Genomic DNA, 9403 nt, shown 5'->3' on the forward strand with positions numbered 1-9403 from the left:
AGCGTGTGACCTCTTGCAAACTTCTACAAGTAGAAAAAGCAGCTAGCTCTTCTGAGATAAGCGATTGCAATTCAGTTTTGCTTAGAACAACTGAGCAGAGGGGAAGGAGAGGGGCTTTTACCTTTCTTGCCTTTACCTTTCTTGCCATATCTGCTCAGCAGAACAGGACTGGTTTAGGAACTAGGACCCCTCAGTGCAGAAGATAACACTGACACGTCAAAGCATTTATTTCATGCCTGTTTACAAGTGGGATCCTGAGCCAGGATCCATACCTGTTTCCCATTTGGGTTCACAGGTGCTGAAAAGCTAAGTTTAAGGAGCTAGCACTACTCAAAATCACTTTTGGATGTGCATGAGAGCTTGGTGTCCCAGCCAAAGCCTTACCCTTCCCCTCTGTCTCTTTACACTTAGTATTTACTCTGGCATTCCCTTTCCTGTATTAAATATCTGAATATGCTTTCTCCTTAGAATTAGAATAAATCTGGTTGTGTGTTCATTGTGGCTAATGCCTTTCTTGGCCTCCTTTGTAGGAAGAGGGGCTGACTAAGGAGAATGGCTCTGGCCAGTGTAGCCTGCTACTTTGTGGGTACAAAAACAGCAGCTGGTGGCCAAACTTGAAGAGATCACAACTGTGAAGAAAATGGAGCCACTCTGGAAGCTGGCTGGGTATGAAAGGTGTGCTGTGAAGTGTATAGCTCTCAGGAAGAGAGAGCATTGCAGCAGTGGCTGTATCCTTTGAGGGGTCGGTAGTCTTGAGTGTGAAAGTATTTCCTGAAGATCTAAACGTGGACTGTCATCTTCCCAGGCTGAAATGGCAGTGGGAAGAAACGCTGCGTGCAGGTGAAATCAGCATCTCTAATTTCTTCTTGTAAATTTCCAATTCCAGGTGCCAAGAGCTTTCTCCACCTGCGGCTGCCTTTTGGTGCAGGTGGCTGCCTGTCCTCCACAATAACTGTTTGCACTGCACTACAAACTGACGGCTAGAACAACAAACAAATGAAACAATCCTTTCGGAACAGGCCAAACCAAATTCTGCTGTTTCTCGCCTTGAGTGTTGCGTTTATTGAGCCCTGTAACTTAGAATGCTTGCTAAGAAGGTGGTTTTAAGTCTTTGCTTGTGTCCTGCAGGAAGTTTAAGCTTTTCTCTTACTGCATTTTCTCCATCCCATACTGCTGTTTCAGACAGTGTGGGAAATACTGCACAAATGAGGATTTGGCTCTCCCATGTCTTTACTCTGGCCTACTCTGACCAATGCTTGTACCACAGCACTGTTAAGACAAGAAAGACCCACAAAGGGGAATTACATATGTCAGTGGGCACAACCAGGCTTGATTCTAGACTTAGTTGTTGTTAGACTTAATTGAATCTTTCAGTATTTGGATTCTTAACTTTCAAATTCTGATTTAGATGTTTATCTGCCTGCTTTATAGTTTGTCCAACCTCCAACAGTGGAAAGAGATCCAAACAAAGTAGCATTCACTGCTTGCTTTTGCTTACTCTGGCATTTCCCACAGCAGATAATTCTTTCAGCAGAGCAGCAGACCTCCATGTCTCCTGTTTCAGTGGCTTTAATGCTCTCCTGTCTCCTAAATGCCCACCTACTCTCTTCTCAGCTCCTGCTGCTGTCTGTCTGGTGTTGCTCTAGGCCAGTGCCACGTTCCTGGAACAGGGGTCCCATTTGGGACATTCAGGCTATGCTGCTCACTGTTCAAGTGAAGGAGATGATGACAGCTCACAGAAAGGCACTGCAGGCCTGTAAACAATGAAAGGTGTTCTTCCATCCCCTACGTTCTTATTTCATAAGATGAAGTGATACATTTGCCTCGAGTAAAAATGCAAAGCCAAAGATAATGTATGATAGACTATGGCTGCAAAGCACTGTTTTGTAGCACATAAAAGGCTTTTAGCATTTCAGTTATCATGTACAGATGCACTGGGTCAGGTTCTGCAATGGTTACAAACAACTCACCCACATTACCTATTCTGCCTGTGCATAGCAGCATTCACTCATATTCACACAACACAGAGCAACTATTTTGCTGAACTCATGGGTCTTTGGCATGATTACACCCAGCAGACAGCTCCCATGACTTTCTACTAGCAATGAAAATGCCATTGGGAAAGACAAGCTTGGTGTAAATACTGCAGGTGGTCAAAATGAACGTTTATTGCTGACAGTATAAAATATGTTTCCAAGTGACTTTTAAATCAGAGGAAGAAACTAATCTCCCTGTAGAGCTTTTGCTGGGACTGCAATGCCATCTGTGCAGTGACCACAGGCAAGAAAACCCCAGCCTTCAGAAAACCGTCATGTGCTAAAATGGGGTTAGCCCAAATTAAGTTACTTCTATGCATGTTTTGCAGTTGAGTGAAGAAGCTGAGCTAGAGATCAAGCTCCATTAACACGAGACTCATTTAAGTGTTATCCTTTTCTTACCAACCTTGACATTTTTCTCGCAGTATCTGTCTCCAAACTAGGTGCTAAGATACATACAACAAGCCTGTACTTTTTTGCTATGCTAACAATATATTTCCAGCTCTACATTCTCTACTATATTTTCAGATTTAAAAATACAGTGTTTTTCTGACACAAAATGCATTTCATGAATGAAATGAAACTTGTCCAGCCCTTACCATGTGCAGAACTGTGAATCTTGGCAAGCATATGTCTACAAGCTTTTATTCTGATTTCTCTTCCTAGAGGTGGATGAATGGAATGAGAAGTATATGAAATAACATACTTTTTAACAATTACCACATACCATACGTGTATTGATACCACAAACCATTGAGATGAGTTATAGTGGTATTCCTCACAGTTAATTTCAGCAGCTTACAGTACAGATGCCTCCACCCGAGGCAGACATCTGAACTTACTTTAGAGCTGAGGGTGAGGTGCTTAATCAGGCCCTGATCATCCTGACCATCCTTGGCTGGGCTCTTCATCCTCAATAAAGCTGAGCTGGGAGCCCTATTGTTCCTTCTTTGAGCTCCATCGGAGTGCTGGCTCTCAGCTCAACTGCTTGGGGCTGTAGGTGCAGATCATCCCAGTGTATGGACCAACTTCTTGGCTTGACCGTGATCCATTGCAGAAGTTATGCATCCATGGAGGTGCATGGCAATTAGGGTTGAAAAGGAATTTAAAGATTATCTAGTCTAATCCCCTCCGTGGGGAGGGATTAGAGACAGCTGCTCCAGATCAGGCCACCCAGGGCCCCATACATACTAGTCTTGACCATCTCCAGGGATGGGGCATCTGCAGCTGTTCTGGGCAGCCTGTGTCCTGAAGAGACCAGCAATGGACATGTCACTTTGTTTAAGAGAACTGTCTCTGCTTCTATGGAGAGAAGGAGGAACCCCTTGATTTGTTCACTATGGCAGGGCAAGCTATTTCCCTGTGTGTTGCTCAATGAAAAAAAAAAAACAACAAACCACATGCCACTCACGAATGGAGGAAAAGTGGTATTGGCATCTTTTGTCAGTAAATAAATACACCATTGCTGTGAAGGTAAGGCTGCTTGACTGACATCATTGTCAAAGGAGGAGCACAGCCTGCTGCTTCCTGTATAAATGTCAGCTCTGCAGGAAGACTCCAAAGCTGCTGGGCTGCTGTGCTGTGCTGTGTGCAGCAGAAGCCACCATGAAGCTGACTGTTGTTTTTCTGCTGGTTGCCCTGGCGTCTTACAGCTGCTCTCGTAAGTATGATTTCCATCAGTTTCTGCTTTCAACCTGGGAAATAGTTAAACATGAAGCACTATTTCTCCTCTGCAACCGTCCTAAAACCAGGAGTCTGAACAGATTTTGTGTTTTTGGTGTCTGAGTTGCTGTGGGCTGATAGCTGCAGTCTGACAGCGATGGGTTCCTTGTTTAGGTGAGCTCTAATTGTTGACATGGATGAGTTCTCCAGCCATGAAGGTACACAGCTTTTCTGGTTAGTCTCACTTATACCTGGACTCTCATTTTCATGTGTCTACCAGGAAGTGATTACCCTGAAGAAACATATTTCAACCAATTACATTGGGTCTAAAGACACAGCTGTTGGGAACTGCACAACGTCCTTTGGCTCTAACTGTCACTGATTGCTGTCTGTTCTCATGTTTTTTCTTTTCAGCATCTGCTGCTTGCAATGTTCTGCGTCAGTTTGTGCTGTCAGCTCTCTTTGATCCTTTGGATCAATACCTGGAGTTCATTGAGCCCTATGTGGGGTCTTCTCCTTCGGTCAGAACTGCTGCCACTCAGCTGAAGCTGTGTGCAGAGGATCACTCAGAAGAGTTGAAGGAGGCAAAAGTAGAGTTGATGGTAATTTGATTCTTTCTGACCATGGTTTTGTTCATTTATTTTTCTTGGAGCTAGACCTAAATACTAGTCTAATGAGGACAAAAGTAATTTTGAATGTACACCTTCATTTCCATCCTTCTCTCTTGAGATGTCAGCATCATAATTGATTTGAAAGGGCTGTAGAAGACCTTCACTGTCCCAGCTGAAAGCTGGAAAGGGTGAAGTTCCTCTAGCAGCCTTCCACTCCCAACTGTTGAGTGCATGCTGGAGAAACCAAGCCCTGCTGGTTGGGGCTGAGAAACTTCCCTACCTGACATTGTGCCCAGAAGGGGGACATTTTGGAGGAGATTTAGGGCAGTAGACCTTAGAGATGCAAGGGAAGAAGGCAGTTGAAGTGAAACTTGTGATGATTCCAACGAAACAGGATGGGGAACTGCATTTTCCCTACCTATTTTTACCTTGTGCTATGCCTGCATACACTGTTCTTACTCTTTTATAGGATAACTTGCTAAAACACTGTGAAGAACAGGAATGATTCCAGGACTCTCCTTTGTGATGACTCCAAATGCTGACTGACCCTGAACTTCCACCTTCCCATTTTTCTCCATTTCTTGGACATGAACTTTCACACGCTAACAGAATAGAGCCAACTGTGTTATCTAGGATCTGCAACCCTATCTTCAAACCATTTAGGTTTCTCACAAGAATAAAATAAAAGCAGTTACAGTCTTTGCTGATCAGTTTTCTTTATCAAATGATATGATGATTGGCTTTGGGTCATCCTTACTAGGATTTGCTTCTCTCAAATAGGTATTCACGTTTACAGCTGTCATTGAGGAGAGATGATGTGGTATTGCAAAATATTGCAGAAAGTTCCCAATGAAATGTTAAGCCTGGGAGAACCACTGAGATAAATTAGTCCAATCCACCTTCTTGAAAAAATCCAGACAAATAAATAGGATGACTCCATGGCAAATTCAGCACCTCTGTGTACAAACGTGGATAGGACAAGAAGCTTCCACCAAGCAACACTATCAGCTGTCCTCCATCTATGCTCTGTTGTACAGCTATGTGAAAAAAAAACTGATGTAGTACCAATATGTTTTGGAAACTGTTAAACCAACTTGTTGACTGAGGTATGGGAATAATGAAAATTTGTTGAGGTTTCCCTATGAGGAAGGAATAGAAAGAAGCCTAGCAACCCTAACTAGCTGCCAGCTAGCAGAACTAGGTCTGTAACTCAATAATTAGCTGGCTCTGCTGACTGTTGCTTCAGCTGGCCAATAGTCCTTTAATTTTTACCTCAAGAGTGTGCTTCACTTGTTTTTAACGTAAGACAGGCAAGGTGATATTATCCCAAAGTTAATCAGCAAATCTGATTCAGCTGCCAGTTCAGATGGAAGCGATCTCATGCCTTAATGGTGAAGGTGTATGTTTGACTGTAGAGCACCTGAAAAGCTGTGTAGAAGAAGCTATCAAAAATGTGCTTCCTTGGTTTGTAGCCATTTTCACTCATGTGTATCAGCTTTCTCTTTTTAATATGTGTATTGCCAGACTGCAGACTGTGGTGCACATTAGGCCAAGACACTACGAGAAGGGATGCTACAGAATAGAAGTAAAGTAAATGACAATAATAAAATAATTACGCAAGGGAAGTGGCAGCGTGCATGACGCCATATCAGAGGGCTGGCATTTGAGCTCAAGAAGTGCCTCAAATGAAATGAGTAGATGAAGTGTATTGGATGCTGACATTGCAGAGAACAACCCTGTGCTGCGCTTCCAAAGCCATACATCTCACATGTAATGTCAGCGTGAACTCTCACTGACAGAGCAGTATGTTCACTGCTCCAAGACCAACGGCAGCAATTAATGAATGCAGAGGTCACCCACATTTTTCTTCTATCCACTTCACAATCATGGCCTGGATCCAATCTTAGCACAGCTGCATGACCTGTTGGGACCATTCCCCACATATATACCCCAGGTTTTTGCACTAAGCTATAAAGGTAGCTCTCTGGCATTCGCAGCTTAATGCACGATGTACAAGAAAATGGCTCTCACTGCCATGAAGCTGACTGCTACTGTGCTCCTCATCACCATGCTTTGCTGCAGCTCACTTGGTAAGTTTTGCCAATTAAAAATATCCGGTGGGTTCACAATGTGATGTATGTGCTCTGCAATGTGATGGCCAGTATTTGAACACTCACTCTGGGCTCTCCTTTGAACGGATGGATTGATCCAGAATCAACAACAGTATACCTGCACTAGATTAGATGCTTTGTCCCGCTGGTTCTAGAGACCAGATCAGATGTGGGGACTCAACATTAGGCAAAACGAACCCAATACAACTTTGTTTTTAATGATGGGTAACCATTACCTATTGTTACCTCTAGGCTTGGTTCCTTGACACAAGGGTACAGAATTTGATGCCTAACAACTGATGCCAAAGTGTCAGACAACAGAAAACAAATGTGGGGAAAAAAGCAAATTCGGGAGGTAAAAATGCAAATGAAAACATAATCCAATTCAGTGTGAGGTGGTGTTGGCTGGAGTAACAGCCTACTTAATCCTTCTGAGGTCATTAAGCAAAAGCTTAATAATGTGGAATTGGAATAAGAGAAAGAGCAGGCTAACCAGGAATGTGATGTATGTTGATATAACAGCCTAAGTTATTACATCAGCTAAAGAACCTAATGACAGCAGGTGAAGAATATGGATTTTAATTAATGCAATTCTCACATTAAATCTCATAAATTAACAGAAATGATAACAAAAGAAAGGGAAAACCCCCAAGGAATTTACTAGAAGGGTGACAACTTAAAATACTGATGATTATTATTTTTTTAATCAAAGCTCAATAACTTAATAAAGACAGCTTATACGGAGAGATACAGAAAGGAGATCAGATGGTATGAGCAGCCCTGCAATGAGGTTTTGGAATAACAGTATGGCAACCTTAAAAGCAAAATCAGGCTTTACAGGCAGCTGCGTAGTACCAACATCAGAATGCTACAAGATCTGGACCTCAAGGAAGGAGAGATTAAGAGAGTAGAATATTTTCAGTTTATTTTCATCTAAAAATGCTGACAGCTTCAGAGGGAGGATGGAAAAATGATTATTACAGGTAGGGTTTGATTTTCATGGAGAAGCTGAATGTGTACAAGTGAAAGTTTTGTTATATTCCCGTTTGTATTTCATACTCCAGGTGCTGGATCTTCTCATGAGGTTGTCCCTAGTCTTCTTCAGACACTTCTTGAAGGCTCTGTAGAACAGCTGTACGCTGGGCCAATTTCTCGGTACAATGTTGATGAGATGACTTCAGCTGCTTTGGCTGAGCTAAAGACATGTATTGATAAGCTTTCTCCTGAGCATTTAAAGGCCCTTGTCAGTCTGCTGGTAATTAATTCTTTTTATTATTCTCACAAATAATAAACATTTATAACCGTGCAGCTTTGTGCAAGGTTCTGGACAAAGAGCATCCAGATATTTTAACTTAAGCATTCCTTAACTAAAGTTGAGGCAGTGGGGAAGAAGAGCTGTCAGCAAACGAGTTTGTAATCATGCAAATGCAATTTAAGACAGGTGAGGCAGACGCTTTATTAACTGCAGAACCACTTTGGTTGGAAAAGACCTCTAAGATCATCTAGTCCAACCCCAAACCATCACCACCATGCCACCAAACCATGTCCCTCAGTGCCACATCCACACAGTTGTTGAACACCTCCAGGGACGATGACTCCACCACCTCCCTGGGCAGCCTGCTGCAATGTCTCATCATTCTTACTGAGAAGAAATTTTTCATAATATCCAACCCAAATGATGATCACAGCAAGAATGTTTGGGCATGTCTCCACATTCCCTGCCCAGTGGTTGCACAGACTTTAATGTTAAAGCCAGAAGTGCATTCTTAGGATGAATGAACTCCAGAGAATCGTTTATGAAGCCCAGTCCCCATTCCCAGGTGGGATGGACCCCTCAAGCATCTTGTTAACAGCCACAGCTGACGCTACGGTGGGGCCTGTAGGAGTGGCATGCCCACTGTTCTCTTAGCTAGGAAGTGAGAGGTAGAAATAATCAGATCAGTAGCTTTGGTCAAAAGGAACGTTTGCTTGGATACACCTTCAATCAGACCTCTAGAATATTCAATATTTGCAATGTTATTAAAATTAATAACTCTCCTCTTGTGCAATTTTGTGGAGACACCAACTTCCCCCATGGAAGAAGCACTTTGCTTCATGCAGGTGTGTTTGTAGGAACAGAGCCAGGATGAAAAAGAAAACTTGCAGATAATGGCCAGCAAGACTCCAGCCTGACACATTTGGTCTTCCTTAGTGTTTGCCCACGATCTCAGGGTGTGTATTGAGCACCCATGGGTGTGAGACCAAGCCTTTTCCTCACAAAAGTCCTGCCAGAGGTTATGAGTTCAATGCATAGCTCACATAAATTTGGCTTTTTTTCTATGGTTGCATATTTTTAAGGATTTGTACATGTTTTTATGTTATTTTTTTGAAGTGAGTATGCTACATTCACTGCTCTTTCTGTTTCAGAAACAAATCCGAACAGAAGCTTAAACCACCAAATATTTGATCCACTTGCTGATAACACTCCCACAGCTTGCAGTTGCTCATGTCCAAAGCCTGTGGGAAAGTAACAAATACATATAACAAAATGGAGAGAACCAGAATGGTGGCCATTCCTCAACTCTGTGCGCTGACTACAGAACCCAGTCACCTTCCAGTGTATTTTAGATCTTATTTCTGTAGAGATAAAATCCAAGCTGTAAATAAAATCCAGACAGTGTTTTAAAATGATCTCTCTCTTCTGTTTTTATAAATAAAGGTTGGTTTGGGTTTGGTTTTTTTTCTTCCCTCCTTTCTGCTGTTAGGGCAAGATGCCATTTGTTTTGATAAGGAATAAATAACAGAATTACTGTATAGAGTTATTATACATTTTACAGCACACATAGGCAAGTCCTCAAGTGAAGCTCTTTGAAGTCCAAGTTGCTGATGTCTTGCTGAAGGATCACAGCTGGCCTTTCTGAAGACAAGTGGTGCTACTTGAATCCAGATCTCTGCCAGCTTGGCCAGTTACTATAACAAAATATGGCTCTAGTAATAGAAACTA

The sequence above is a fragment of the Centrocercus urophasianus genome, unplaced genomic scaffold, assembly GCF_019232065.1.
Source record: "Centrocercus urophasianus isolate 14NV4802_14NV808 unplaced genomic scaffold, USGS_Curo_1.0 seq_14, whole genome shotgun sequence".
Taxonomy (NCBI): Eukaryota; Metazoa; Chordata; class Aves; order Galliformes; family Phasianidae; genus Centrocercus; species Centrocercus urophasianus.